Source organism: Nicotiana tabacum, chromosome 5 (genome assembly GCF_000715075.1).
Source record: "Nicotiana tabacum cultivar K326 chromosome 5, ASM71507v2, whole genome shotgun sequence".
Classification (NCBI taxonomy): domain Eukaryota; kingdom Viridiplantae; phylum Streptophyta; class Magnoliopsida; order Solanales; family Solanaceae; genus Nicotiana; species Nicotiana tabacum.
Genome location: NC_134084.1, coordinates 39,173,273 through 39,187,277, shown reverse-complemented (window position 1 = coordinate 39,187,277; position 14,005 = coordinate 39,173,273). Strand labels below are relative to the sequence as shown.

General features: G+C 38.5%; 1 pseudogene; it reads right to left on the bottom strand.

Annotated features, from left to right (window-relative positions):
- Positions 1-2,613: 2,613 nt before the first annotated feature.
- LOC107762153 (large ribosomal subunit protein eL13y-like) lies at positions 2,614-3,263 on the bottom strand (annotated as a pseudogene).
- Between the last annotated feature and the right edge of the window lie 10,742 nt (positions 3,264-14,005).

Here is a 14,005-nt window from a genome sequence, read left to right as displayed (position 1 = left end):
CTCTACCTCTCTTGAATCACAAGCAGTACGTGAACAATTGCACCAACTGCCACTGGATTCCACCACTCGTACTTCACAAATGGTACGTGAACAATTTGAGAATTCTTCCAATCATGAAACAAATGAACAATCCGAGGAACAAGGTAAGAACATATAAATTTTATTTCGTTAAATTAGCAAACAATATGGATGTGATATATGGTTATTATTCTTACTTAATATTAATGCAGGTCCTTCTGACGAAAAAAGAAAAAGAGGAAAAACTTTGATGCCAAGTGTTCATGGTAGGAAAGAGCGCAAGCTAATTGTGCTAAACGAGAACAATCAACCCATAGGTCCTACTGGTGATGTTGTAGCAGAGTTGGGTAGCTTCCTCGGCACATTGGCAAGGAATGCGGCCTTTTGTCCTCATAATGTATTTAATTGGAGAAAACTTCAAACAAAAGAAGATATGTGGATATATATCAAGGTTTGAAGTTCGCAATATTCTGTGTAGATATTTCATATTTTTACACTAACCTAACTGTACCAAATTAAATTTGTAGGGAAAATATGATATTCCTGATGCTGCAAAAAGGTGGGTTTTTTGATTCGATTCAGAATGCTTGGAGAAAGTATAAGAATCAACTATTTGATGACCATTATAAACCCTATGAGAATGACGAGCTTCGAATGGAGAAAAGGCAGGTTGATGTTCCTGAATCTCAATTGAAGGAATCTTCTTAATTATTGGAACTCTGATGCCTACAAGGTAAAACTAAGTACTGTCCCATGATTTGCTGAGAATGTCTGGTTTATGTTTAATTAGAAATCACTTTATTATTTTTATACATCAAATGCACTTAGGTTACATGACATAGTGCAAAATTTAAGTTTGATTTGAATCTGTTGGGACAACTGAACTTGACAACTTTGTATTTATTGGCCGATTTGCAGAAAATGTCCCAAACCAATACCGAGAATCGCAAAAAGTTGAAATATCCACACGCTGATGGAAAAAGAAGTTTTGCTCGAATATGCGAGGTTTGATATTTTTTTTCTTATTATTATTCTTTTAAATATGAACTTATTAACTTTAGTCCAAGATATTTTTATACCACTTTTTATATAATCAGGAAAAAAAGAAAGAAACTTCTGAGCCTCTATCAAGCAAGGACATCTTTGTGGCTACGAGAAAAAGAAAAGTTGATCGAGTATACAAGGCCTCGTATGCGGATACTCTTAATAAAATTGTAAGAGTTATTAATTTAAAGTTTGTTGTTATCATTTGTCTGTTATTAGTTATTGACTCAGTGTCATATACTTTATGATTTAATAATGACTCAATTTGGTCTTGTAGGCTGAAATGGAAAGACTACAATCAACACAAGAAAGTGAAGATGATAGTCAATCAGTTGATGCATTTGCATCAGTAATGGGACCTGAGCATCCAGGTCGCCTAAGATTGTATGGACGTGGGGTTACCAAGACATCCTTAAAAAGAAAATTGGGAGATTTTGGACCCTCTTTAAGTTCTACTGATGAGGTGATGCAGCAAAAATTAGAGGAAATGGAAGAAAGGATGCAGCAAAGATTACAAGAAAAGTTCAATGCACAAAAAGATGTCATGGAACTACAAGTTGCAGTTAACATCATTTCACAACTTAAGCATATGAATCCAGATTTACGGGTTGATCCCAGCATGCTAGGTTTCAATGCTCGTTCACCTGGAGAAGCTTCCTCTGCACAACAAGCTGCTATGCAATTAATCAATCGCCTATCTACTGGGAGTAATAATCAAGGTCAGTACCTCTATCTTTGTTTCTTTCTTGCTTTCTTTTTCTCCTCCTTCTGCTTGTTTTTTAAAGTTTCACTTAAACATATTCGGATTAGCTATAACCTTTTATAAAGAGAATAATTGGCTTATAATATCAACACATGTTGCTTCCTCACACATGTTGCTTCCTCTTTATCTTGGTTTTCTGTACAAAGCCATCTATTGATTGGCAAAAGCAACATCCATTGTGTGGCTGGCTGGTTTTTGCATCTTTGGAACGTAAATCAATTAATCAGTCAACTACGTTTCAGTTACAAACTAGTTGGGCTCAACTCGATACTTCATTAGTGACCATTTGTTTCAATTGCTTACCATTTGCTTTTTTTATTTTCTTTCTAAATCCTCATAGTAGACTCTCTAGATTGAAGGCTTCTGTCAACTAGCTATAGTTGAGCTTCTGTTAACTCTTCTCTTGTTTTCCCTTTGTTACATTGGTCCCAAGAAAGATTTATAAGGGTATTCTTCAAAAGGATGCAAAATTTGCCTTTTTTTGTTGCTTATATTGTGTTTAACTAGTTTCAATGTTTGATATGAAAATGAAAAATGAAAATAACTAACTGAACAGTTTGTTAAGCTGAAGAAAGTCATCTGGTGAAACACTGTTACTGTGTCTGGAAGGAAGTGAATAAGAGAAGTATTATATAAGCTTTCGGCAATGTGGTAAACTAATGAATTAGGAAAGATGAAGATAATATTATTAGGTATCAGTGGCTGGTTTTTTAAGTTGTGAATTCCCAGTTTGGAATTCTATTAAAGTTTCTTTTGCATTTTTTTTCAAGAGAGCAGTAGAACTTATGCTATAACATAAACACCATCAAAAGATTTGCATGATCTTCCTTTTCTGCTTCAGCTGCCCTCTTCAACTTGGCTCCGATGTGTCACACATTTGTACGCTCGATACGCAACTTGCCATAGGCATTGAATGATTTCATATCATCTGTGACCTTGATAAGGTCAATAGTTAGTTGCTCCCTAGTAATAGGCATGTATAAACCCTGGACCTGGGTGGCAGTAGCAAGTTCCTATGCACTAGAATCACCAGCCTTGACTTTCTTAGCACGCCTTGGGAAGATGACAAGCTTAGCTTTGTAAGCTTAGCTAATCCTGCGGCGATGATCAACAACAATGCCAATGGTTGGTGCTAGTTTCTTGGGAATACCAGCTGCTTTCAGTTCTTCAAGAGAAAATTCCCTCCCAGCCCGGACTTTCATGTTGCATTTCAGTGTTTGTCCATGAAAAATAGGTCGAAGTGATCCCGCAGTTGGCCTATGGAAGATCTTCACAGCCTTCTGCTATCTAGCAACACGTCTCCTTGTTTTCCTAGCTGGCTAGTTGAACCAAGTCCTTACATAGTTTTGCCAATGCTTCTTGAAGTGCCCATTGGGTATAACATTGTTGTGATTCATCTCTTACCTGGTTAGCTACTACTTCTGGAGGCTTTGGGAGTACAAAGTCTTTTGCATTCTTACATGGATTTAAAGACAACCAATTACTTGTTGTCATCTCTGACTTGTTTTTGAAAAATTTCGTGCTTTAAGATTTTTACTGGATATAAGATTGTTTCATCCTAGCGAAAAGAACTGAAGACTTAGAGATCGACATTCTAGTACATTTGAAAACTTTGTGCTTTATGCATTGTTTATGGACCATACCCATTCTTATAATGATAAACCAACTCTTGAAGGATAATGGATTTATTTATCCTCTTTTGTAGGTGGAGCAATTGAAGAAAGGGAAGATGGAGATTGTGAAGATCTAGACCTTACTTAAAAATTTTGAATTGTTGTCCATGTTCTAGGAATCTTTTGTTATCAACATTTGAACTAACTCTTGAAGTGTTGATGTAAAACTTATGTGATTGGGTTAAAATATTTTGGTTTTATGGAGTAAGTATTGATGTAAAACTTATGTGATTGGGTTAAAATATTTTGGTTTTATGGAGATAATATAGATTATGAAGTGTTTTATCTTTTTATTTATATAAATTTCAGGTTATTACAAATTTTATATATCTAAATATTCATTTACAGCCAGAACGTAATAGTCTAATAGAACCGTTCCAATAGGTCTTGCAAACCATTCCAATAGGTATGGCAAATTGCTCCAAAATAGTCTACAAGAACCGTTCCAATAGGTATTCAAAACCGTTCCATTGGGGCTTACAAATCGTTCCAAAATATGCAACAAACTGACACAATAGGTAGTTAAAACCGTTGCAAAAGAAATAAAACCTTTACAGTAGCGTAATGAAACCATTAGAATATTTGTAAATAAACGTTGCAATAGCTTAAATAACCGTTGCAACATATTATATGGTAACGGCTGCCAACCGTTGCTATAAACTATATGGAAACGGTTTGTAACCGTTACAACTGGAAAGAAATACTCGTTGCTTCAGACAGAGGAACAACCGTTGCTATATATATACCTTAAGCAATGGTTCAGGTAACCGTTGCAAGAACCGTTACTCTAGATCTACTGGCACGACAACATATGTAACGGTTGCTAAACCGTTTCAAAAACTCTATGGCAACGGTTTAACTCTCTATTGCAACGGTTTACGGCTGTTGCAATAGGCTCATTTTCCAGTAGTGCTTAGAATAGGTCTGTTATGATATTTAGAACTTGTTTGCATAATCTGATATTATTTGGAGTTGATTTGATAGGATTCAGACATTTGGTTGCAATTCTAGAGGTTCTTGAACTTTTCTTTGAAATTCATGCGTCTTGATGTCTGATTCTGTAGTTTTAGATGTTGTTTTTGTGTTTTGATTGTGCGAGCGAGTTCGTATGATATTTTTAGATCTGTGTGGATATTTGGTTTGGAGCCCCGAAGGCTCGGATGAGTGTCAGACGTGTTTCAGAAAGGTTTGGACTGAAACACATGTTAATGGTGTGCTCGTGAGTCGTATCTCTGATTTCACAACTGCGAGCACCAACCTCGCAATTTTGAAGTGAGCAAGTGAGGTCCGATATCGCAATTGCGATGCCTCACTCGCAATTGCAAACATAAGCAGATTTTGTAATTTCGCAATTGTGACATACTTTGTCACATTTGCGATGGGAAGAGGTTTCGATATCTGCAACTAAACAAAAGGGATGGAAAATATGGATTTAGTCTATTTTCATGCTTTAGAATCGTAGACTCGGTAGGAGGTGATATGGAGAGGGGATTTTCATCTACAGATATTGGGTAAATGATTCTAATCAATTTTCAACTATATTTCATGATTATATCTTAGACTTAAAATCAAATTTATGAAAATCAAAGAGGAAAATTGGGAATTTTTTTCAAAGTTTTGAAAAATGAAGATTTAAGTTTTGAGAGTCGATTTCGACTCGGATTTTAAAACAAAACACATATATGGACTCGTGGGGTTATGGATAGTCGGAATCTACCCTTAGACCCGGGTTTTGACCGGCAAGCTCGGGGTTTACTTTTGTTGACTTTTGGGGAATTGAGTAAAGATCAAAGATTTATCTATTGTAATTGGTTTCTCTTGTATTGTTTGAAGATATTAAGTCATTTTTGGTTAGATTTGAGCTGTCTAGAGGCAAATTTTAGGGGAAAATCTATATTTGAGGGTCTATTTGGCCTAGTTGATGTAAGTATCTTGCCTAACTTTGTGTAGGGGAACTATCCCTTAGGATTTGGGTTGTTTGTGTTAATTGTACTATGTGGAAGATGTGTACACAAGGTTACGAGTGTGCACAAAGGCTATATATGGTATTTTGATCGGTCTAGACTTTTAGACTTCTTCCATGTACTTAATTGAATTTGTTATAACATGTTATATCTTTCATCATTAAATTTACTTTCACATGCTCTAATTGACGTCATTAGCACTTGTTCTATCCTTTATTATTGTAATTGCTCTTATATGCTTTAGTTGAAGTTGCTACTCCCTTATTGTCTGTTTACCCCTTTTATTGTTGAATTACTCTTACTTGAATTTGTTATTTCGTGGAATATCTTCTTGTTTAATTATTGGTGTTGAAGTTGAAAAAGTCATTATCACATTAAGGTTGCAGTTGTTAATTGTTTTGATATATTTTCTTGTTTAGTATCTCTCATTTATTTTGTTGTTATTGAGATTCTTGTACACATCGTGATTGAGCCATGAGCAATATGTTGTAGTAACACTGGTATTGTTGATTCGGAAAGTGTTGTGGCATATGGGTACATGTGGTACGAGTTGATTATTGTGTTATGATATTGATACACATGCGGTGGTATAAGGATAGCTGTTGACATGCATGCGGTGAGATAAAGTGAGATTTATACACGTGTTGCTATTAATGGAATTACTTGAAGCCATACGGTGAGATGAGGGGGCTAAATCATGAGTAGCTATTTCGGGAAAATGTTTATTTTAAAAATAAATGCAAGGCTCATGAGGTGATATAAGGAAAGACTGCGTTTGAAATTTTAAAATGTAAATATGAGGCGTGATACCTCGGTTGTGGTTCTTGTTGTACTTTCCATGATTAAAGAGGCTTGTTAATTGAATAGTACTTGTTGTTTTCTTTATTGTCTTACTTGTATTTGTCAACATTTCATTAATTGTGGTTCTCATTTTGTGTTCACTTCCCGTTGTCTTTCTTGCCTTTAATTCTGTTATTAGCCTACATTATTATATTGCTTTGATATCATTTAGTTACCTGTTATCCGTTATTGGTTTTTATTATGCTCTGTTCAGTTTATCTTGTCCTTATAGGCGTGTTTACCTGGCCTCATCACTACTCTACCTAGCTTAGGCTTGATACTTACTGAGTACCGTTGTGGTGTACTCATACTACACTTCTACACATTTTTGTGCAGATCCAAGTATATCTTCTCGTGTTAGATGCTAGTGATCATTCAGCTATTTTTGAAGACTTCAAGGTATACCTACTTGACTTCCGCATGCCTCAGAGTCACCTTATGTTACCTTCTTCTCGTGTCGGATGCTAGTGATCATTCAGATATTTTTGGAGACTTCAAGGTATACATGCTTGACTTCCGCATGCCTTAGAGTCACATTATGTTACCTTCTCATTACTATTTATGCTTTTATCAGACATTGTTGTATTTGAGAGTTTAGAGCATTTTGTAGAGCTTATGACTTAATTCCACCGGTTTTGGGGATTATGTTGTTGATGTTCCAATTTGGAAGTTATTATGAGCTAATCGGTTTATTTTTATTATCTCAACTTAGTTATTTCTATAAAGCTATCAATGAATATAATCTTACCTAATCTTAGAGACTAGGTGACATCATGACATCCTAAGATAGGAAATTGGGATAGTGACAAGTTGGTACCAGAGCTCTAGGTTCATAGGTATTACGAGTCATAATCAGGTTTAGTCAAATCTTGCGGATTAATATGGAGACATTGTACTTATCTTCGAGAGGCTACAGAATATTTAGGAAATCTCCACTCATTTGATTCCTTATCGTGTGAATTGGTTGACTTTGAAGTTTGAATCTTTGTATTTATATTCTCTCACATACACTTCTAGATCTGATGATCAAATACCTGTGCCCCTACTAGAGCCGTGCAAGGCCGAGGCTGGGGCAGAGGCTGAGGAGGGGCACGTACTACAGCCAAAGCACCTGCCTGAGTAGCGATTGATGTGCCACTAGTAGTTCCAATTGTTGAATAGGCACTCGTGTCACCTGTTATCGCCCCTTGGACTTCAGGAGATCCTACCATAGTTATTGACCATGTTCGGCACTCTAGCTCAAGCGGGATTGATTCCCCTTGCACCAGATAAATCTCAGGCTGGGGGAGGAGCTCAAACTCATGTGGTCTATACTCTAGGCAGCGAGTTCATGTTGATCAGGTCCCAGGTGTCATGCCAGCACAATCAATTACTCCGGCTCAACCTGAGGTCAGGCCAATGGCATCTGTGGAGGGGCAGAAGAGACTTGAGAGGTTCAAAAATTATGATCATCGTACTTTAGGTGGCACAACTTTCGAGGATGCACAAGGTTTTCTAAAGAAGTGACACTATATTATCTGCACCATGGGTATTATGAAAGTGAGCGGAGTTACTTTTCTTACATTTCAGGTGCTATGAGCATCATATCAGTGGTGGCAAGCTTACGAGAAGGGTAGGCAAGCTAGTGTAGCCCCACTCACTTGGGCTCGTATTTTAGAGATGTTTTTGAGAGAGTTTGTTCCCCAGACCCTTCGGGATGCATGGCACATAGAGTTTGAGTAGCTGCATCATGGGACTATGACAGTGTTAGAGTATGCTATCATATTCAGTGAGCTATCCCAACATACACCTATGTTGGTTTCTAAATTCAGAGAGCAAGCCCACATATTCATCGAGGGGCTCAACTATGATCTTAAATTCAGTATGGTCTGAGAGTTAGAGACGTATACTACGTATAAGCAGGTGATAGAGATTGCATGGAGGTTGGAGGGTATGCGGGGCGTGAGAGAGAGGACAAGGAGGATAAGAGTCCTCGATATTCTGGAAGATATAATGGTGCTCGAGCTCCAGTTGTAGCATATTCAAGGAAGAGGCTATGTGAGCCACCTAGTTCATTCAGAACTCCAGCTACTAGTGGTGCTCTGGCTATTCCGAGGTCTTAGATTGCCCATTTTGCTCAGCCACTTTCTAGTGCACCTTCTCCATAGGGTGCCTTCAGCGTTCAGCTTATTCGACCAAGATAGGGTCGATTTCAGTAGCCACAGTCACTAATAGCTTGTTTTGAGTGTGGTGATATAATACATATGGTGAGGGGCTGCCCCAAACTCAGGAAGGGTGAACCTGTACAGACTACATAGGCTCCATAGATTCCATAGGGTCCACAAGGTTCACACGCCATGGTTGTTACTCCAGTTGCTGCTCCACCTGCCCCACCAGCCAGGGGTGGAGGTCAGGAAGGTACAGGCCGCCCTATAGGGGGAGGCCATGCTCGTTTCTATGCTTTTCCTAGTAAGACGGAGGCGGTTGCATCAGATGCTTTCATCATAGGTATGGTTCTGGTTTGTCATAGGGATGCATCAATCTTATTTGATCTGGGATCAACTTATTCATACGTGTCACCTTACTTTGCTCCATATTTGGATATATCTCGTGATTCTTTGAGTTCTCCTGTATATGTGTCCATGCCTGTGGGAGATTCTATTATTGTAGACCGTATTTATCGGTCGTGTTTAGTTGTTATTGGTGGTTTTGAGACCAGAGTTGATCTATTATTACTAAATATGATAGAAATTGATGTGATCTTGGTCATGGACTGGTTGTCACCCTATCATGCTATTCTAGATTGTTAAGCCAAGACTGTGACACTGGCTATGCTAGGTTTGCCGGGGTTGGAGTGGAGGGGTAGATTGGATTATATTCCAAGCACAGTTGCGTACTTTCTCAAGGCACCATGTGAAGAATATCTAGCATTTATGAGAGATGTCAGTCTTGATGCTTCTACCATTGAGTCAGTTTTGGTAGTGAGATTTCCCACATATGTTCCCAGTAGACCTACTGGGCATGCCGCCAAATAGAGATATCAATTTTGGTATTGACCTGGTGCTGGTCACTCAGCCCATTTCTATCCACCATATTGTATGGCATCAGCAGAGTTGAAAGAGTTAAAGGAATAGTTGCAAGATTTGCTTAATAAGGGTTTTATTCGGCTTAGCGTGTCACCTTGGGGTGCTCAATGTGCCAGAATGTTCTCGAAGATTGATTTGTGGTCAGAGTATCATCAGTTGAATATTTGAGATTCAGATAATTTGAATATAGCTATCAGGACTTGTTATGGTCACTACGAGTTTCTAGTGATGTTATTTGGGTTGACCAACACACCAACAACATTTATGCAGTTGATCAACAATGTTGTCACGACCAAAAACTCATCCTGTTGTAATGGCGCCTATCGTGGAACTAGGCCAGCCTCAACTCAATGCAACCCAAAACCACAACACTAAAATCTAATCATTTGCGGAAAAACTTTTATCATTTTAAATAAATTATTTAAGACATAAAATAAAGATTTATATTACGATACAACCATCCCAAAACCAAGATTTCACCGAGTACATGAGCATCTAAGGTGAATACATGGTATATCAATGTTTCTAAAAAGGCAACTATAGTACAACTGGAAAAGGAGAAGGAGAGCCAAAGCCTGAAAATGCCATGCAGATACCTCAACAAACTCCATAGCCTGCAACCTCAATTAGCGACTGCCACTGGAGCCAAAAGTACCTTGGATCTGCACACAAGGTGTAGGGGGTAACGTGAGTACACCAAGTCAGTAAGTAACAAGTCCAACCTTTGGACTAAGAGGTAGTGACGATCTTAACCTCAACAAAGGTAACATAAATAATGTACAGAAAAGTAGGCATGTTTTCAGTTAAATAAACAGCTCGAACAGTAAAATAGACCAGGTATATACTGGGTAAGGAAGTGTATCTCTTCTACGTCTACGTTCCAATGCACATGCTGTATGAAATGCACCATGCTGAGTGCCTCATGTGCCCACAATCTCAAATGCTCGTCCACTCAGTATTGTATATGGCCCATACGGCCTAGGGAAGATCCATCCTGGAATATATACAACTCTGACAGCAGTCACTCAGTACTGAGGAAGGCCATTCCAGCCTATAGAGAAGTTCTATCTCCAGATAATAACAATAACAACCTCACAACCACTTGGTACTGTATATGGCTCACAAGGCCCAAGGAAGATCCATTCCGGAATATATACACATCACTGACAACAGTCATCAAGTACCAAGGAAGGTTATTCCAGCCCTATGGAGAAGATCCATCTCTAGGTATAAGTACTTCGGACAAGATACATGTCCAGGGAAGATCCATCCCTCAATAATATCATCTGCGTTCACTGGGGGTGTGTAGACTCCGGAGGGGCTCCTTTAAGCCCAAGCGCCATAACAAGCCAACAAAGGCATAATCAATAATTTGTTGTGGCGTGCAACCCGATCCATAACTGTCACTCATAATCAGGCTCTCGGCCTCCCTCAGTCATCACTCTCCAGTCTCATACACACGCGCTCATAATTGCCATAATACTAGCCCGAAACAATGATATGATATGCCAAATGATAACAACCAAGACTGAGACATAATATGATATCCATAAACAATACTGAGTATAGAATATCAATGAAACTAATGAGATGACAGCAATAAACGACCACTCGGGTCTCAATAGTATTGGTGTGAAGCCCTTACATGATGATTAGCATGATTTACAGTTCTTTTACTTAATCACAAAATCATAACATAGATATCAGCAAGAAAAATCACTAAGCTGTGCCATGGAATGAACTAGGCCACAATTCTTACGGTGCATGCCCACTCGCCCGTCACTTGCCATTTGCGTCACCTCAATACAAATCATATAGCACAACGTTTAGTGTTTCGAACCCTCAGAACCAAGTTTTGAAGCGTTACAAACCTCAAATCTAGCCAAAACACTAACCTGTGATGCCCTTGCCTCTCGATTCGGCCTCCAAATGCTCTAAATCTAACTAAAATCAATATATTAACATCAATATACGCTGAAGGAATGAAACCCATACGAAAGTTATCAAATTAGACCAAAAATCCTGAATTTGGCTCAAACCCGGCCCCCCGTGCCCACGTATGAAATCCGATAAAAATCACAAAACTAGAAAGCACATTCGGTCAAGAGTCCACCCATATCAAATTCACCAAAATCCGACATCAAATGGCCATCCAAATCCCCAAAATCAACTCTCCAAATTTTCTTCCATTTTCCCAATTTTCACCCCAAATTCCCAAATTAAATGATACAAATCAAGACACAATCATGGAATTTAGCCAAATTTGAATGAAGAACACTTACCCCAATTACTCCTCTAAAAATCCCTTAAAACATCGCCTCAATCCGAGCTCTATAGCTCCAAAAATTCAAAAATGACTCGAAATAGAGTATTTTATAATTTGTTCAGGTATTTACCCTATGCTATCGCGGACAAACTAATGCGATAGCGAAGAATTTTCCAGCCCTTCTTTTAACCTATGCGATCGCGTAGAACAAATTTTTCCAACAGCCTTCTCCAACTCTTCCGGACAACCTCTAAAATAATGGTCATAACCTTTTGTACAAAACTCCAAATTGTAATTAATTTAACTTTCTGAAAACTAGACATCAAGGGCTACAATCATTTTTGGATCATCTTCAAATTCCTTACAGATTGTGAGTTATAAGCTTCCAACGTCGGGTCAGTGCAGTAGAAATTGTACTCTATGCGATCGCGGGAAGACTTACGCAATCCTATAGTACAACTCCATTTTTCCAAATTTTCTCTATGTTAATGCGGCCAGATCTATGCTAACGCACTATACACCTCTGAAGCCAAAAACCAACAACTAGAAATGGTATGAAACCACCCCGAAACTCACCCGAGCCCCTCGGGGCCCCGTTCGAACATAACAACAAGTCTCAAAACATAACACGGACTTAGTGGAGGCCTTAAATCAAATCAAACAACGCTAAAAACATGAATCATGCCTCAATTCAAAAACAATAAACTTTGAAACTTTAAACTTCCACAACCGATGCCGAAACCTATTAAATCACGTCCGATTGACCTCAAATTTTGCACACAAGTCACATTTGACATTACGGACCAGCTCCAACTTGAGGAATGGGAGTCCGGCCCTGATATCAAAAAGTCCACTCCCGGTCAAACTTTCAAAAATTTCCACTTTCGCCATTTCAAGCCAAATTTACTACGGACCTCTAATTCACAATCTGGAAGCGCTCCTAAGTCCAAAATCACCCAACGGAGCTAACAGAACCATCAGAAATCCAATCCGAGGTGAAATACTAAAAAAGTCAAACTTGGTCAAACCTTATAAATTTAAAGCTACTAGCTGAGAATCATTCTTCTAAATCAATTTCGAATAACCTGAAAACCAAAACCGACGATTCACATAAGTCATAATACATCATCCAAATCTACTCCTGCCCTCAAACATCCGAGCAAAGTGCAATTGCTCAAAATGACCGGTTAGGTCGTTACATCCTCCCCCACTTAAACATACGTTCGTTCGCGAACGTGCCCAGAGTTGTTTCAAAAGCCATCAAATCACTGTGTAACCTTACCATGCACATACCTGGGGGTGATCCCAAGTCACCCTACCCCATTAGGTTTGATAAGACAAAATAACTGAAATTGCATAATTCAACCTAGCCCATAAGCCTTAGAACCAAATTTTTCATATCCGAAATTTCCATAAAATCAGAATCTCGCATCTACACACTGTATAAGTCCGAAAAAGCTATATCAAACCATATTCGTGACCCAAGATGTAATCACATGATATTCCACATGACTCAAACACTCATAACGATAACTCCTAATCACAATAGCTGCTCAAAACAACCCAATACCGGTAAATAACCTCTTATCAATCAAAGCCTCGTTCTAACACTTTCATATACTGCCAATGATAAAAGAAACACGCATAAACTCGTAACTATTCGTCCAATCAACCAGTCATGGAGCTCCCCCTTCTCCAATAGGAACTATAGAAGATTTCTAAGTCGACTTCCAATATTATCCTTCCAACCATGATGTAGTCAATTCTGATAGTATTCATTATAGGTCCAATGACCTCTTTTATTCAAACACGACCACTCGGATGACATGACACATCAATACAATCCAAATCCATAACCTGTGTAATTCGTGCACCCAATAGCAACATCCCAAACATACTCAGATCATAGAAAAGATTCACACGAGATGACGATCCCGCCAGCTTAACAAGTACCATCACAACAACATGCTAAGAGCCTGTTACACATTGTAGAACCAAAACACACGAATCCGACACTAAGGATCATACCTCTACATAACTCCGCTACAATGCATGATCCCATCCAAACGCTGGTCAACATGAAATACTTCAAGCCACCTTGCTCAAAATCAATAACCACGTGCAATTCGACATCAAGTACTCAAAGTGCATTACCATAACCACAGAGAAGCAAATGACACAACACCACACAAAACCCGAAAGAACATAACCAATACGCCATCCACCAAGCAATAGCCAATACTTTTCCCGCTCAAATTCTGCTATAATACCCCAATAGAACTGCACCATATGTGAATTTAACCAACAAATCATAACTCCTCGTAACACATAAGGGTAACTCACAGATCATTTCAAAACATGAATAAGCTCAA